Source organism: Arachis hypogaea, chromosome 15 (genome assembly GCF_003086295.3).
Source record: "Arachis hypogaea cultivar Tifrunner chromosome 15, arahy.Tifrunner.gnm2.J5K5, whole genome shotgun sequence".
NCBI classification, from domain to species: domain Eukaryota; kingdom Viridiplantae; phylum Streptophyta; class Magnoliopsida; order Fabales; family Fabaceae; genus Arachis; species Arachis hypogaea.
The window spans coordinates 50863380-50881271 of NC_092050.1; the positions used below are offsets into that span (position 1 = coordinate 50863380).

Sequence of the window (17892 nt, forward strand, 5' to 3'; positions counted from 1 at the left end):
CTTTCCTTTTAGGTTGGCCACCAAGAAGGAAGGAAGAAAAGGAAAAGCTTCTAAATGGGGCAACAAACAAGTTCATCCGCACAACCTTTTGAAGGAGCTCATCAATTGTAGCAACCCGTCCACCTTGCTCTTCTTTGCATGTACCGAGGACGGTGCAAATTTCTAAGTGTGGGGAGGTTGTTCGACCGATCTCCATGGGTAACAATTTCTTTCTTTCAACACCAATTCTTGATTTTCTTTCCTAACTAGTTGTTGCATTGCATGATAGGTTGCATGTTCGTTATAATTTGTACATATTTCACCACTTCTTTTTATGTTAGGACTACTTGGTTAGGGTGATGATTTCTTTTCCAAGAAACTATTTTGAGGGAACCCTACCAATTTGAAAAAAGTTTTGTGTGAACTTGCTTGAAGAATGTATTTTGGAACATGGTTTTTGAGCTAAGAACACAAGCATGTGAGTTTTGAGCCCAATGGTGTGGTTACATCTTATAACCACTTATTTTCATTCTTGTGTGTATTATTCTCTCTCTATGATTGTAATCTTTGATTTGTTTGATTCTTTATGTCCATTATTCCATGTATACATGCATTTATATGATTGAGGCCATCATTTCATTTAGCTCACTTTCCCAAATAGCCTACCTTTCATCAACCATTGTTAGCCAATTTGAGCCGATTTAATCCCTTTTGTTCTTAAATATAGCACATCACTACCCCTAAGTGAAAAACAATAAATGTCCTTAATTTGGATCTATGATTAGCTTAGGCTAGTGAGGGTGTGTATCATTTAGGTATGGAAAACTTGGGACATTGGCTGAGGTAAAAGTGTAACTTTTATTTTTATTAAAAATTTTGGGAATAGGGTATATACTCATGTATTAATTATGCTTAAACCATATGCATTGATACTCTTGTATATGCTTTATTAGAAAAAGAAAAAAAATTTACAAAATAAAGAAAAAAATATATAAAAAGAAAAAAAATATAAAAAAAATAAATAAAAAGGGGACAAAAATGCCCCAAAGTAAAGTTCAATGAAAATCAATGTATATGGAATGTGAATTAAAAAGAATGCATGAATATGTGAAAAAGTGGGAATCATGGGTAGCTAGGTTGTGTATTAGAATTGCATAGGTTGTTATATGTGTTTGGTGAGAGCTTAGGTTAATCAAAGATTCAAATTTCAAGCTCACTTGACCATATGCATCCTTACCTTTACCCTAGCCCCATTACAACCTATGAATAAGTCCTCATGATGAATGTATGCATGTATTGAATAATTGTTGATTGTTAGATGAAAAACAAATCTTGGAAAGCATGATTAGAGGAGAATTGAGTGAATCGATCCTATACGCTTGAGCGACTAGAGCGGATACACTTCCGGTGAGGGTTCGATGCTCAATTCCTTATTCCCGGCTTTCATGAGCTTTCTTCTTGCAAGTCTATTTGAACTCTATTTTGATAATCAAATTGGTAGGATTCATGAATCATCATACACTTAGCCCTACTTGATATATATTCTTAGAGATTGATTTACTTTTGACCAAGTAGATAGAGTCATTTTGCATTTAGTTGCATTGAATAAATGTTCATACCCTTTTCTTGTCCTTCTTTATTCTTAGCATGAGGACATCCTTGGTTTAAGTGTGGGGAGATTTGATAAACCCCGATTTTGTGGTTTATCTTGTGCTTAATTTGGGGAATTTTATCACCTTTTCTCACATTTATTCAATGAAATAGCATGGTTTTGCAATTCTCCCTTGATTTGTGCTTAAATGTGAAAACATGCTTTTTAGGCCCTAAAATTGGTGATTTTAATTCACTTTAACTCCATTCAATGCCTTGATATGTTTGGATGGAAGAAGTGAGGAGAAAAGCATGCAAAGCGTGAGAACTCATGAAGAAATGAAGAAACCGTAAAGCTGTCAAGCTTGACCTCTTCGCACTCAAACGACCATAACTTGAGCTACATAGGTCCAAATGAGGCGGTTCCAGTTGCGTTAGAAAGCTAACATCCGAGGCTTCAAAATGATATAATTTACCATATGTTGCTTCGCGTATAGGGGCGCGCACGCACCATGTACACGTGTGCGCCGATGGAGCACGTGATTCACTAAAAGTGAAATCGTGGCAAGCGATTTCTAGCTCATTTTGGGCCCAATCCAACTCATTTCTGATGCTATTGAACCCAAGGATTGAAGGGAGAATGAACCAAGTAGTCATAGTTTAGTTTTCATCATGTTTTAGGTTAGAATCCTAGAGAGAGAGGCTCTCTCCTCTCTCTAGATTTAGGATAGAAATTAGCGTAAAGTTAGGTTAATCACTCTCCAATTTCTCTTTCAATTCTTGTTTTAATTTTAATTCTCATTCTATTTTAATGTTCTATTGTCTTAATCTTCTTAGTTTCTCTTGTTAATTTCTTATTTTGCCTCTTTTGTGATGATGAACAATTGTTGGATCTTGATTTCTTCTAATGCAATTTTATGTTTCCATGTTTCTTTTATGTTGATCTTGATTGTTATTGTGGATTTCTTGCTTATGTTAGTTGTGGGTTCTTTTAATTCTTGCCTTTTATGAAGTTTACTTTTATTGCACACTAGGTGTTTGATAGAATGTTTCCTTTAGTTTTTGAGTAGTTTTCTTTACTCTTGGCCTAGGCTAAGGGAATCGAGTGACCTTGAGTCATTGGGTCTCATTGAATTGGTGATTTGAGAACCCTTGGTGATCAATTTGATATTCATTAACACCAACCCACTACTAATCTAATTAGTAGATAGGTTGGAACATATAGGTTAATGTGATCAAAGCCATTTGACGTACTTCAAGTCTAGGAGTAGATACTACGTACTTAAGACTTTTGGAAGTAGACTTAATGAGCTTGGTTCCTCATAATTGTCAATATATAGTTTGTAGACAAGGATGGTGATCTCAATTACCCATGTCTAGTCAAGAGTACTTTTCCCTTATTTTATTAGTTCTTGTTATTTCACTTTCTTGCTATTTACTTTTCTTGTCAATGATCAAAAATCAAAACCCCCCTTACATTTTCATAGCCAATAATTGACCATTTCATTGCAATTCCTTGTGAGACGACCCAGAGTCCAAATACTTCGGTTAATTTTCATTTGGGGTTTGTTAATTGTGACAAAACCAAATTTAATTTGATTTGAGGATTGACTATTGGTTTGGACTATACTAACAACGAAATTATTTTGTAGAATTCCGAACCGGTATAAATCCTTGCTATCACTTGTCCCCAAGCAACTAAAAACACAGTAGGATAAAAAAGAAAATTAAGATACAATAAATTTTTAAGTTTCAAATGAAGCTTAGTTAAAAATCAGATGAGCGGGACTTAGACGCTTTTTGCTCCTGAATAGTTTTGGCATCTCACTATCGATTGAAGCTCAGAGATGTTGGCATCTTTAGGAACTTAGAATCCATATGATATTATTGTCTTGGCCATGACCATAAGCACTCTGTTTTCCAGTATTACCACTGGATACATTCATGCCACAGACACTTTAACTGGGTGAACCTTTTCAAATTGTGACTAAGCTTTGCTAGAGTCCCCAGATAGAGGTGTCCAGAGTTCTTAAGCACACTCTTTTTGCTTTGGACCATGACTTTAACCGCTCAGTCTTAAGATTTTCACTTGACACCTTCATGCCACAAGCACATGGTTAGGGACAACTTGGTTTAGCCGCTTAGGCCAGGATTTTATTCCTTTGGGCCCTCCTATCCACTGATGCTCAAAGCCTTGGGTCCTTTTACCTTGCCTTTTTGGTTTAAAGGGTTACTGGCTTTTTCAATCTGCCCTTCTTTTCCTACATTTTTGGGCAGTAATGGATTTTTCTGCTTTTTATTTTTTTTCTTTTCGCCATTTTTTTCTTTCTTTTTTTGCATGCATATATTCTTTTTTCTTTTGCAACATGCTTTTTCTTTTACTTTCTGCTGCTTTTTCTTGCTACAAGAATTAATTTTCAGATTTTTCATAAATAATATTTTTCTTTTTTCCTTATTCTTTCAAGAGCCAACATTCATAAAATCATGAATCCGTTCTTTGGCAAGCACACTAAAAATGTCGTCAAATAATAACCCACTAGGGGTGGGGTCGACTCCACAGAGATTGGTAGATTTGAGCAATTTTAATCAATGGGTGAATTAGTCAAGTTGAGCAATATAGGTTGGGATTGCAGAATTTTAAATGAGCAGAATTGTAAATGACTCAAAAGTAAAGAGAAGAAATAAAGTGCAAAAGAGTAAATGGCAAGAATGTAAAGTGCAAAAATATAAATGACTGAATTGTAAATGGGAATGGGGAATAACAGAATGTAAAGAAAGCTACAAAGAATGTGGAAGATAAGAATAGGGAAAATTCATTGGGATAAGGAGATATTGTTCTCTTTGGATTAAATCCAGCTCATCTCTTCTTCAATCATGAAACTCATTTACCTCTTGGCAATCATGATTGATTGAACCCCAATCCCTTGGTGATTCAATCTCTCAAATCTTGATAATCAGCCAATTCCTTGGTCTAATTGCTCATGAAGAGAGATATGCTTGGTCCCTGATTATACCACACATCTTCATAGATCCAAATAGTGGGTGGATTATATGTCACCATATCCAATCACCAAAATCTAGATCTACTCAATTGTGAGAAGAGATTTCAAGCATGGTTTCTTGTTTCCTTTTCCAAGGTTCCCATGAAACCCATTTTGCATTCAACCTCTTTCCCAAGATGATTGAACACTAACATTAAAATAAAATTCCTTCTAGAAAATCAAAGAGAAGATGAAGAGAAGAAGAAATTTACTATCATTAATCCATCAAGTACAACAGAGCTCCCTCTCCTAATGAGAGGGAGTTTAGCTACTCATAGCTAAGAGAAAAGTACAAGATATGGAAGAGATGAAAAAAATGTAAAGTAAACTAACTTCACTACTTGCTAATGGACCCACTACTCAACAACCCATTCTCAGTACTTTTAGGGGTTATTTATACTACTCCTAGCACTAGAATTAAGAAAATACAAAAGAGAAAAGAAAAGTACAGCTGGAGGGAAAGAAAAACTCCATAAACGTGACTTCTCCAGGCTTGGCATGTGGCTGGCGCTTGATAAACCCCATTTTTAGGGTTTATCTTGTGTTGAATTTAGAGCATTTTGATAACCTTTCCTCACATTTATTCAATGAAATAGCATGATTTTGTGATTGTCTCTGTAATTGTGTTTAGATGTGAAAATATGCTTTTTAGACCTTTAATTTGATAGTTTTAATCTTCCTTTGATTCCACTAGATGCCTTGATGTGTTTGCTAGTGATTTCAGATTGAAAAGGGCTAGGAAAGGATCAAAAGAATGAAAGGAAAGTGATAAACCACTATTTTATGGTTTATCTTGTGCTAATTTGAATGGTTTTTATCAGCTTTTCACCCACTTATTCATATGATTCGCATGGTTTTACAATTCCTTATTGGGTTTATTCTATGATTGAAAACTTGCTTCCTAAAGCTTTAAATTGTGTATTTTAATTTCTCCTTTATACCATTCGATGCCGTGATCTGTGCGTTAAGTGTTTCAGGCTTTATAAGGCAGGAATGACTTAGAGAATGGAAAGGAAGCTTGCAAAAATGGAAGGAGCACAAGAAGTAAAAGAGACAACCAGCGAGAAGTGACACGCACACATGGCTCACGTGTGCGCGCAAAACGGAGAAAATCACAGCGACGCGTACGCGTGCTTGAAGCGTATGCGTGGAAGCAGATCAGCACAACGACGCGAGCGCGTGCCTGACGCGCACGTGTGGAAAGGGAATTCAGCCAGTGACGCAAAAGCGTGGATGACGCGTACGCATGGCATGCGCGATCTGCAGAAAATTCAGAAAATGCTGGGGGCGATTTCGGGCCACGTTTTGACCCAGTTTTCGGCCCAGAAACGCAGATTAAAGTCAAGGAACATGCAGAGACTCAATGCGTTCTCATAATTCACAATTTTAGGTCTAGATATATTTTTTAGAGAGAGAGGCTCTCTCCTCTCTCTTAGGATTTAGGATTGGGATTCCTCTTAAAGGATCTAGGATTTCTTCTTCTCAATTTTCAGGTTCAATGTTCCTTTTATTTATTTTCTCAATTTGGTTTATGAATTCTTTATGTTTAGATTGATTTTTTATTTAATACAATTTGAGGTATTTCAGGTTTATGATTTTTAATTTAGCTTTTACATTCTTAGCTTGAATTGATTAATTGGAGGCACTTGAGTTATCAAACTCCTTGTGATTGAAATTGTTATCTTTGCTGATTGATTTGTATTCCAATAACTCTAGTCTTTTCCTAGGAATTTACTAGGACCTAAGGAATCAAATTAATTCATTCATTTAACTTACCTTCATAGTTAGAGGTTAACAAAGTGGGAGCAAAATCCAATTCTCATCACAATTGATAAGGATAACTAGGATAGGACGTCAAGTTCTCATATCTTGCTAAGAACTTTATTAGTTATTATTTTATTTTCCTTGCAATTTTCTCTTCCTATTTCTCAACCCAAAACCCCAATTTACAGGACTCATAACCAATAATAAGAACACCTCCCTGCAATTCCTTGAGAGACGACCCGAGGTTTAAATACTTCGGTTATCAATTTTAAAGGGGTTTGTTACTTGTGACAACCAAAACTTTTGTATGAAAGGACTCTTGTTGGTTTAGAAACTATACATGCAACGAAGATTTATCTGTGAATTTCTAGACCACGCAAAAGTCCTCTCGTCAAATACAAAGTGGAGAAATCATGAAAAGTCAAAGATTTGGAAAAATCTCATGGATACGCGCGCGCACTATTTACCTACGCGCGGATTGCGAAATACTCCACGGACACGTACGCGCATTGTACACGTACGCGCCGAAGGTCGCACGTCATTTTTAAAGAAGAACTCGTGCCTGGTGATTTTGGAGGGTTTCCAGCCCCATTTGGAGCTGGGTTTTTGGCGGGAAAAGGCTAAATAGACCAAGGAAGGAAGGGGAATTCATCATTCACTACACAATATACACATTAGGCTTAGTTTTAGTTAGTTTTAGAGAGAGAAGTTCTCACTTCTCCTAGGATTAGGATTAGGATTAGGTTTAGGTCAATAATCTTAGATCTAGGTTTTAATTCATGCTTTCTTATACTCCTACTCTTCAATTCTTTGTTGTTACATTCATCATTCTTCTATTATTTGTTATAATTTCTTCTACTTTGTTTCTATGCTTTGTTGTAGATCTACTTTTGTTCATTCTATTTTCTTTCCATTCAATTTAAGGTAATTCATGTTAATTGTGTTTCTCTTGATTATTGTTATTAATTTCTTGCAATAATTGTTGTTAGATTCTATTCTTGTTGTCAATTTACTATGTTTTCCTTTTATGCCTTCCAAGTGTTTGATGAAATGCTTGGTTGGATTTTAGCATAGATTTTATTCCTCTTGGTCTAGGTAGAGTAATTAGTGATGCTTGAGTTATCTAATTCTTTTGTTGATTGAAGATTGAAAGTTGCTAATTGATTTGGATACCACTAAAGCTAGTCTTTCCCTTGGGAGTTGGCTAGGACTTGTGGAATCAAGTTGATTCATCCACTTGACTTTCCTTCATAGTTAGAGGTTAACTAAGTGGTAGAAATGGACAACACTCATCACAATTGAGGAGGATAGCTAGGATAGGACTTCTAGTTCTCATACCTTGTCAAGAGCTTTGTTCATTGTTAGTTTATTTCCATTGTCATTTACTTTTCTTGCCCCTTATCCAAAACCCCAAAATATACAACTCATAATCAATAACAAGAACACTACCCTGCAAGTCCTTTGAGAGACGACCCGAGGTTCAAATACTTCAGTTTATAGATTTTAGGGGTTTGTACTTATGACAAACAATCTTTTGTGTAAAGGGATTGTTGATTGGTTTAGGAACTATACTTTACAACAAGAATTCATTTGTGAATTCTAGACCGTCAAAAATCCGTTCATCAGTGCTTGAGTGGCGTGCCACACCTAGCCACTGAATTTGGCTTGGCGCGCCACACCCAGCTCCTCAAGTGGCATGCTCCATGCATCAAGCTCCCTGGCGTGCCACGCCTTCATACCCAAGTGGCATGCCCAGGGTCTATTTGAACCTTGGTTAGCCTGGCGTGTGATAAATCCCATTTTTAGGGTTTATCATGTGTTGATTGTCAACTTTTCTCCCATGTATCCAATGAAATAGCATAGTCTTGTAAATTCTCCTTTAATTGTGCTTAAGAGTAAAAACATGCTTTTTGGGTCTTAAAATAGCTAAATTTAATTCACCTTGATTCCATTAGATGCCTTGATATGTTTTTTAAGTGATTTCAGGTTTAGGAGGCAAGGATTGGATTGAGGGAATGAAGGAAAAGCATGTAGAAATGGAGAACTCATGAAGAAATGAAGGAATCGCAAAGCTGTCAAGCCTGACCTCTTCGCACTTAATCGACCATAACTTGAGCTACGAAGATCCAAATGAGGCAGTTTTAGCTGCGTTGGAAAGCTAACATCCGGGGCTTCAAAATAATATAAAATTTGCCATAGTTTCATCGCGTTTATTGACGCACATACGCACTGTACACGTACGCACCGATGTTGCACGTGACCCACTTAAGTGCAACTCGTGGCCAGTGATTTCTGGTGGATTTTGGGTCCAATCCAACTCATTTCTGATGCTATTTAACCCAAGGATTGAAGGGAGATGACACACTTAGACACTAGTTTAGTTTTAGTTTAGGTTTTGGAGGGAAAGTTAGTTTTAGAGAGAGAAGCTCTAACTTCTCTCTAGGATTAGGATTAGGTTAGATCTAGATTAGAAATTCTTAGATCTAGGTTAATTTCATGCTTAGATTTACTTTTTCTTTTGTAATTCTTCTTCTTCTACTTCTCCTCTTTCTTGTTTAGCATTTAATTCTTGTAATTCTCTACTTTTATGATTGATGCACTTTTGTTCTTCTATTTCTCTTTAATGCAATTTATGTTTTTATATTCCTTTATTGTTCATTTGATTTGTTGTTGTTTAATTCCTTGCAATTGAGTAGTGTAGATTTCCTTGCAATTTTTACTATGCTTTCCTTTTGTGCCTTCCAAGTGTTTGATGAAATGCTTGAAAAGATGTTAGAGTAGAATTTTATGCTCTTGGCATAGGAATGTAACTTAGGAACTCTTGAGTTACTAATGTCCAAGTGATTGATGATTGGGAGCCATTGACTCTAGTTCTCACTAATTGAATTGGTGGAGAGCTAGGACTTATAGACTTGGATTGACATAGCTCATTTGACTTTCCTTTACTACTAGTTAGAGGATGATTTAATGGGGTTGATCCTTGACAATTTTCATGTTGTGGTTAGTGATTAGGATAGAGATCCTTGACCACCAATCCTTGCCAAGACCTTGTTAGTTGTTAGTTTATTTTCATTGCCATTTACATTTCATGTCTCTTATCTCAAAAACCCCAAAACATACCTCATAACTAATAACAAGACACTTTATCGCAATTCCTAGGGAGAACAACTGAAGGTTCCAATACTTCGGTTTATAAATTTAGGGATTTCTTTTAGTGACAAACAATCTTTTGTATGAAAGGATTATTGTTTGGTTTAGAAACTATACTTGCAATGAGAATTCATTTGTGAATCCTAAACCGTCAAAAATCCGTTCATCAGCGTGCCACGCCTTCGAGCCCAAGTGGCACGCCCAGGCCTTTTTCTTCTTCTTCTCCTCTCTGGAAAGTTGAGCTAGCGTGGCACGCCTAGGGTCTGGCATGCCACGCCCATTGTGTGTACACCATTTTCTTCTCTGGAAAGTTGAGCTAGCGTGGCTGATGAGAGAACTTTTGCATGGTCTAGAAATTTGCGGATAAATCCTCGTTGCAAGTATAGTTTCTAAATCTTCAAAAGTCCTTTCATACAAACGTTGTGGTTGTCACAAGTAACAAACCCCTTTGAAATTGTTAACCGAGTATTCAAACCTCGGGTCGTCTTCTCAAGGAACTGCAGGGAAGTATGTTCTTATTATTAGTTATAGAGGTTGTAAAATCGGGGTTGAGAGTGAAGAGTAGATATGACAAATAGTTTAAATGGCAATTAAAATAAATAAATACTGTAAAGCAAACTTTTGGCAAGGTAAGAGAAATTGGAAGTCCAACTTAGTTATCTCTCTCAACAATAATGAAAGTTGAATCTAAATTCCACTTAGTTAACCTTTACTAAAGCAAAGGAAAGTCAAGGGACTAATTAGTTTGACCTTTGAATCCTATTTAATTCCGAAGAAAAAGTTGGGATTATTGAAGTTCAGTTCAATTAGCAAGATGGCGATTATCAGTTATGTTGAGTTTGATAATGTTGAGTTACTGATTTCTTAACCAAGACAAAAAGGGGAAAAAGTAAAATTGCTGGAATAAAAAAATGTCCTTAGATGGAAAGCAATGGTAACACGAATTAAAGAGAAAGCAATCAATAACTGAAATACCTCAAATAATCATTAATTCAAATCATAACACGGAATAATTCATAAGCCAAATTGGCAATATTTATAGATACGAATAAAAGCATTAAAGTAAAAGTAGCATAGAAACATAAATTAAAGTAAATACTAAACCTGGATCGAGAGTTACTCTTAAAAACTAAGAGAAGTCCTAAATCATAATCCTAAGAGAGAGAGGAGAGAACCTCTCTCAAACTAAATCTAAATCATGGAAAGTAGTAAAAATGCGAGCTCTCTCTAGAATGGATGCATTCTCCCACTTTATAGCCTCTAATATGTGCTTTCTGGGCCAAAAACTGGGTCAGAAACAGCCCAGAAATTGCCCCCTACGTATTCTGGTACGTTCAGGTCGCGGACAAGTGACGCGGAGGCGTCGTCCACGTGGCCGCGCGGATTGAAGTTCGCAGATGCAATGCGTCTGCGTGGATCACGCGTTCGCGTCACCTAGAGTCAGGGCAACTATGGCATATTATATATCAAATCGAAGCCCCGGACGTTAGCTTTCCAACGCAAGTAGAACCGCGTCGTTTGGACCTCTGTAGCTAAAGTTATAGCCATTTGAGTGCGAAGAGGTCAGGCTGGACAGCTTAGCAATTTCTCCAACTTCTTGTATTCCTTCCACTTTTGCATGCTTCCTTTCCATCCTCCAAGCCATTCCTGCCCTGTAATCTATGAAAAAACTTAACACACATATCAAGGCATCTAATGGTAATAAGAGAGGATTAATAATAAGCAAATATAAGATCAAAGAAGCATGTTTTCAATCATAGCACAAAACCAAGAAGGAAAATGTAAAACATGCAAATAGTATGAATAAGTGGGTAAAGAGTTGATAAAAACCACTCAATTGAGTACAAGATAAACCATAAAATAGTGGTTTATCAGTGGCACACCCAGGTTCTAGCGTGCCATGCCCCTTGTGTGTGCTTGGTTCCTTGGTTGGCGTGCCACGCCCAGAACTCAAGTGGCACGCCCATGGCCTTCTAGTCTTGGCGTGCCATGTCTTAAAGCTCAAGTGGCACGCCCAGTCTTCTTCTTGTTGAGTAAAAAGGCTGGCATGCCACGCCTTCGATACCAAGTGGTACGCCCAGGTGTTTGGCCCTTTACCTCCTCCTCTGGAAAGTTGTACTGGCGTGCCACGCCCTAATGTTCAAGTGGCACGCCCATATTGGTGTGTCTCCTTCAAGCTTGGCGTGCCACGCCTAGGTCCTCAAGTGGCACGCCCAAGTGTTGGATCAGAGTTAGCGTGCCACGCCTTTGATACCAAGTGGCACGCCCAGTGTGTATCCTCTTCTGGTGTGCCACACCCACAAGCTCAAGTGGCACGCCCCATGGTGTACAATGAAGTTGGCGTACCACGCCCAGCCTGGCGTGCCACGCCCTTGTTAAAACTTTGAGAACCCCTTTCTGGAAAATACAACTGGCGTGCCACGCCTGGCTCCTAGCATGCCATGCCCATATACTTTCATGGCGTTTGTTTTAAGTGGCATGCCCAATTCTATACGCCCAGCTTTATTTTGTTGTTTTCTTCCCTTTTTGTTGCTCTTTTCACCTGAAATTCACCACAAACCATTTCAAAGCAATGTACCATAATATTTATTATTTGATTCATGAAATTGCATTAATTTAATAAAATTGTGTTCTTTTTATGGTCCTTTTAGATAGGAAAAAGGGGGTAGATGATGCAATTCATCACAGCCCCAAACTTAAGTTTTGCTTGTCCCAAGCAAATCAATGTGAGTCATTCTTAATTGGATTGAGACTTGACCTTAGAGAGATGCATTCATTACCAAGAATAGGGCTAAGTGTTAACTCATGCATGAATCTTATTGATTTAATGTCATAATGAACTCCTAGACTCTTGAGGATTCTTCCAAGTAGCAAGAATTATTTCTTTTTCTTTGATTGTTCTTTCCTTTTTACTTCTCTTTTTCCTTTGACCACGACTCTAAATGTTTTGTCTCAAGACGACCCTTTACTTAGGCTTTCAATTAGCACTCCCAAACCAGTTGGTTTTAGGGTACTATGTGTTGAAGCACCCGTAAGAATTTACTTGCCCAGGTCTCTCTTCTTGACACATCTTCACCACAAGCATCTACTAGGATCTCTAACTCTTTTGAGTTGTTTGGTGTTTCCTTCCATTCTAGTAGTTGATGCTTAGAGCCTTGGGTCTTCTTGCTTACTACTTCTTGGTTCTATGGATATTCAAGGGACATCCTTGGCCTCTACTTGTTATACCCCTTAAGTCTAGTTGCTTATCATGTCTTATTTTATTTCAATTTCATTCAAGGTCACATACTTAAGTCTTTTTCTCTTAGTTTTGAATAGTCTCACTTGGTCTTAGTCTCTTTTACTCTTATTTTTGCACAACTCACCATAGACTCTTATGGAAACAAACTATTCTTTTTATTTGATGATCATGAGACTTAAACAACATTGCATTTTCTTTCTCCAAAATTAAAGTCAAAGCATAAAGGACTCATAAACAGATTAAGCATAAGGAAATTAAAGCAACAACTACTGCAACTACTATCAACTACTAACAGAAATTCAGAATTTAAAAACTTGAGATTATCAATCATGGGACTCAACAACCTTTGATTCTTGGAGCAGCTTCAATTCATTGGCCCTTTTCCTTTGTCTTTCTTCTTAGAGGAGGAATGATCACCATCTTTCTTTCTCTTGGATGATCCTTCCTGTGCTTTGGTGTTCTTGGGCTTCCAATAGCCTAGCCTCCTCATGTAATTTATCTCATTTTTTATGTGCTTGTCCATAATTTTCTCCTGTCTTGTACTGACTTCCTCCATCTTTTGCATGAACGTTGGGTAATTGGAGGTTATACTAGCTTTTGTATTACACAAGTGGTCTAGTTTTTCTTGTGCATAACAGTCATATTGCCTTCTTGCTATGGTTTTGGCCTCAAAAAGGGCTCTGAATTCAGCAAGATTCCCATATTGGAATTGTTGTTACTCCATGATTGAGTTCAGGCATCCTTTCATCTCTCCCCAATTGAATTGGCCTTGTTGCTCCTTCATGTACTCCATGTTTCCTTGGAGTTATTGTATGCTTTCATGCACTTGACCCTATTGTTGTTGTTGCTCCTTGAGTTGGTTGACATCTTCTCTCAAATGGTGTAGGTCTCCCTTCATTTGGTGAATGTCTCCTTGTATTTTCTCCCAATTAAAACCTTCAGGAAATTGTGGATATGGTGGTGGTGGAAGTGGTAGGTAGTGTGGTTGATCTTCAGCTTCTTTTTCTTGGTGTGGTGGACCTTATGGCTCATGAACATGAGCTCTGTGCTCCCTTGCTCTCTGAAGTGGGTTGACAGCCACCACTTTGGCCATCTTCTTAGCAGTTATAGGCTTTTCTTGGTCCACTAGCACTTCATCAATGATCTTCTCGACCCCAGCCTCATCACACAGCCTTTGGATGATACTTGGAAAGGCCAACCTTGTGCTATCCTTGGTACTTTCAGCACCCTATTGATATTGTTGGCAATCATCTCCCCAACATTGACATTTTTTCCCTTCATTATGCTATATATGAGCACAGACCTTTCCAATGTCACCTCTGAAGTGTTGGATGTTGGGTTAAGAGACCTTCTTACAAAATCCAGCCACCCTCTAGCTTGGGGGCTCAAATCCCTTCTCCTTAGTTGATTAGACCTTCCATTTTTGTCATTGATCTACTGCACATTCAGTACACAAATCTCATTCAGGATCTCTTCAAAGCCAGGATCTTGTTGCTTTATCCTCTCTTCATAGCCCCAGGTGGAGTTTGTTTACTTCACCATCAGCATCCTATCTATGTTGGAAGGGCTATAGTCAATAGCTTTCCCCCTAACATAACTCAGATAGCCATAAGGTTGCCCAGGTAGTGGCACTGCATTAGCGTAAAACTCTCTGACCAAGCTCTCCACCACCTTCCTTGGTGGGTTGCACAAGAGTGCCCATCCTCTGTTGTTGATCTCTCTATTGATCTCTGGATGCTCATTCCTTCTATGTTGGAAGCCCACCTCCGGAATGATTTGTCTCTTACTCACCCAACCATAAAATTGGTTTTGGTTGAATGATAAGAGGAACTTGTATTCATTGAAGCTTGAGGATTCGGAGGTTGGTTCCTTGGTCTTTCTCTTCTTTGATGAGAAGGCTCTTGGTGGTGCCATTGGGGTGAGAAAAGAGGTTCTAATAGTTGAAGAAAGGTTGTAGAAAGAAGTAAAGAAAGGAGAGCAAAGCAAGGGTTTACTCCACAACACCAAACTTAGGACTTGATTATCCCTAATCAAGTAGAAGAGAATAGGAAAGTGGGGGGTGCAAAGGATTGTTTCGGATGTGAGGTTGTGTTTTGAAGTGTGGGGAAAGTGGGAATGTTAGTGGCTTTTATAGGGATGAGGAAGGGGGTCTAGAGAGGTAGGTGGGAAGTAAAAACAATTGAATGTTTTCCCACTTGGGAGTGGCGCCTAGCATGGGGGAGAGGCGCCAATCCTTGCCTTTTTGCTTTCTTTAGATGTTGAGTTCCAAAGTGCAAGTACACTTTGACTCTTGTCTTAATGAGCCATTGATCATGTGGGCCCCACCTTTTCCTGAAAATTCAATCCAAAAACTTCACATCAGTAATGAGAAAGAAATTGCTTAACATTCCCCTAATTCAAATATAATTAATACACAATTGATGAGTGTCCCTTGGGACACCAAACTTAAATCCATTGCATATGGTGAATTGGTTTCATCATTGGACTTTATTATATACATTATGATTGGAATAATTTTGTTCGCACCTTTTCACTTCCAATTCATATGTATGTAATAAAGTCATTGTTTATGCCTTCACCAGTTCACTAAATGCTTTCAACATAAACCATGTTTGGGCTTGCTGTGTGAATTTCTTATGGTGATGGCCAAACCAAACTTAATTTTTGGGCTTACTTTCAAAGTTAATTCAATCAATAAGTTGTAAGCCTAAATTAAGTGGGTCAGTGGCCACACCAAACTTAGCTGTTTAGCTAGTTTCTCAGCCCATTCGACCAACCTCAATTAGTTAGTTATGCAACCTTGCACTTCCAATGAACAAAGGAAAATAAACTAAATAACTATCAACTAATGTACTGAAAATTAAACTACCTAAGTTAACAATCATAAACTACTTCTAGAAAGCAAAAAATTGAAAGGATATGAGTGTTGGGGTGCCTCCCAACTAGCGCTTCTTTAACGTCACTAGCTTGACGTTCCTTCCTCCTCAGTTGAGGTTATAGCTCACTCTCTGCTCATCTAATGAGTCTCCCAAGTAATGCTTGAGCCTGTGGCCATTGATAGTGAAAGTCCTCCGTGTCTTGTCCTCCATAAGCTCTACATGACCATAGGGAGACACTTTGAGGATTGTAAAGGGGCCAGACCATCTTGTCTTAAGTTGTATAGTAGCACTCTTTGGCCTTCTACAAACTCTCTTCTTGCTAGCTTTTGATCATGCCATTTCTTTGTGTTTTTCTTGTAAATCTTAGCATTCTCATAAGCTTGATTTCTGAATTCTTCCAACTCATTGAGTTGTAGTAGCCTTCTTTCCCCAGCAGCTTGACTATCAAAGTTCAACATCTTTAGAGCCCAAAATGCTCTATCTTCAAGTTCCACCGGTAGGTGACAAGCTTTTCCAAACACCAATTGGTATGGAGACATGCCAATGGGTGTCTTGAAAGCTGTCCTATAGGCCCACAATGCATCATCTAGCTTCTTGGACCAATCTTTTCTTGAGTTTCCAACAGTCTTCTCAAGGATCCTCTTGAGCTCTCTGTTTGAGATTTCAGCTTGACCATTGGTTTGTGGATGGTATGGGGTTGCCACTTTGTACTTCACACCATATTTGAGGAGGATTGTCTTAAGTTGCCACTTTCAACTAACCAACTAACTTTTTGTTTGTTTCTTATCTTTTTCAAAACTACCTAACTAACTCTCTCTCTCTAATTTTCGAAAATATCTTCCCTCTTTTTCAAAATTTCTTTTTTATTAACTAATTATTTTAATTTTTGATTTTAATTATCGAAAAATTACTAACCTTTTTCAAAAACTATTTTCGAAAATCACTAACTCTTTTTCAAAAATAATTTCCGAAAATTCTCCTTCTCTCTTATCTCCTTCTATTTATTTATTCATCTACTAACACTTCATCTCACCCAAATTCGAACCCCCTCTTCCATCTGTGTTCGAAGTTTTTCTTCTTCTTTTCTTCTGCTCACACAGGGACCTCTATACTGTGGTAAAAAGGACCCCTATTATTATTTTTCTGTCCCTCTTTTTCATAAGAGCAGGAGCAAGGACAAGAATATTCTTGTTGAAGCAGATCCAGAACCTGAAAGGACTCTGAAAAGGAAACTAAGAGAAGCTAAATTATAACAATCCAGCAAGCACCTTTCAGAAATTTTCGAACAGGAAGAGGAGATGGCAGCCAAAAATAATAATAATGCAAGGAGGATGCTTGGTGACTTTACTGCACCTAATTCCAATTTACATGGAAGAAGCATCTCCATTCCTGCCATTGGAGCAAACAATTTTGAGCTGAAACCTCAATTAGTTTCTCTGATGCAGCAGAACTGCAAGTTTCATGGACTTCCATCTGAAGATCCTTTTCAGTTCTTAACTGAATTCTTGCAGATATGTGATACTGTTAAGACTAATGGAGTAGATCCTGAAGTCTACAGGCTCATGCTTTTCCCTTTTGCTATAAGAGACAGAGCTAGAGTATGGTTGGACTTTCAACCCAAAGATAGCCTAAACTCTTGGGATAAGCTGGTCAAGGCTTTCTTAGCCAAGTTCTTTCCTCCTCAAAAGCTGAGTAAGCTTAGAGTGGATGTTCAGACCTTCAGACAGAAAGAAGGTGAGTCCCTCTATGAAGCTTGGGAGAGATACAAAGAACTGACCAAAAAGTGTCCTTCTGACATGCTTTCAAAATGGACCATCCTGGATATATTCTATGATGGTCTATCTGAATTGGCTAAAATGTCATTGGATACTTCTGCAGGTGGATCCATTCACTTAAAGAAAACGCTTGCAGAAGCTCAAGAACTCATTGACATGGTTGCTAATAACCAGTTCATGTACACTTCTGAGAGGAATCCTGTGAGTAATGGGACGCCTATGAAGAAGGGAGTTCTTGAAATTGATACTCTGAATGCCATATTGGCTCAGAATAAAATATTGACTCAGCAACTCAATATGATTTCTAAGAGTCTGAATGGAATGCAAGCTGCATCCAACAGTACTCAAGAGGCATCTTCTGAAGAAGAAGCTTATGATCCTAAAAAACCCTGCAATAGCAGAGGTGAATTACATGGGTGAACCTTATGGAAACACCTATAACCCCTCATGGAGAAATCACCCAAATCTCTCAT

The 17892-nt window shown here is 37.9% G+C and overlaps 1 non-coding gene across 1 annotated transcript; it reads right to left on the bottom strand.

Annotated features, from left to right (window-relative positions):
* Positions 1-17338: 17338 nt before the first annotated feature.
* On the bottom strand, positions 17339-17446 carry LOC112752231 (small nucleolar RNA R71). Its single transcript, XR_003176677.1, has one exon. It is a non-coding gene; the product is annotated as a small nucleolar RNA R71 (small nucleolar RNA).
* Between the last annotated feature and the right edge of the window lie 446 nt (positions 17447-17892).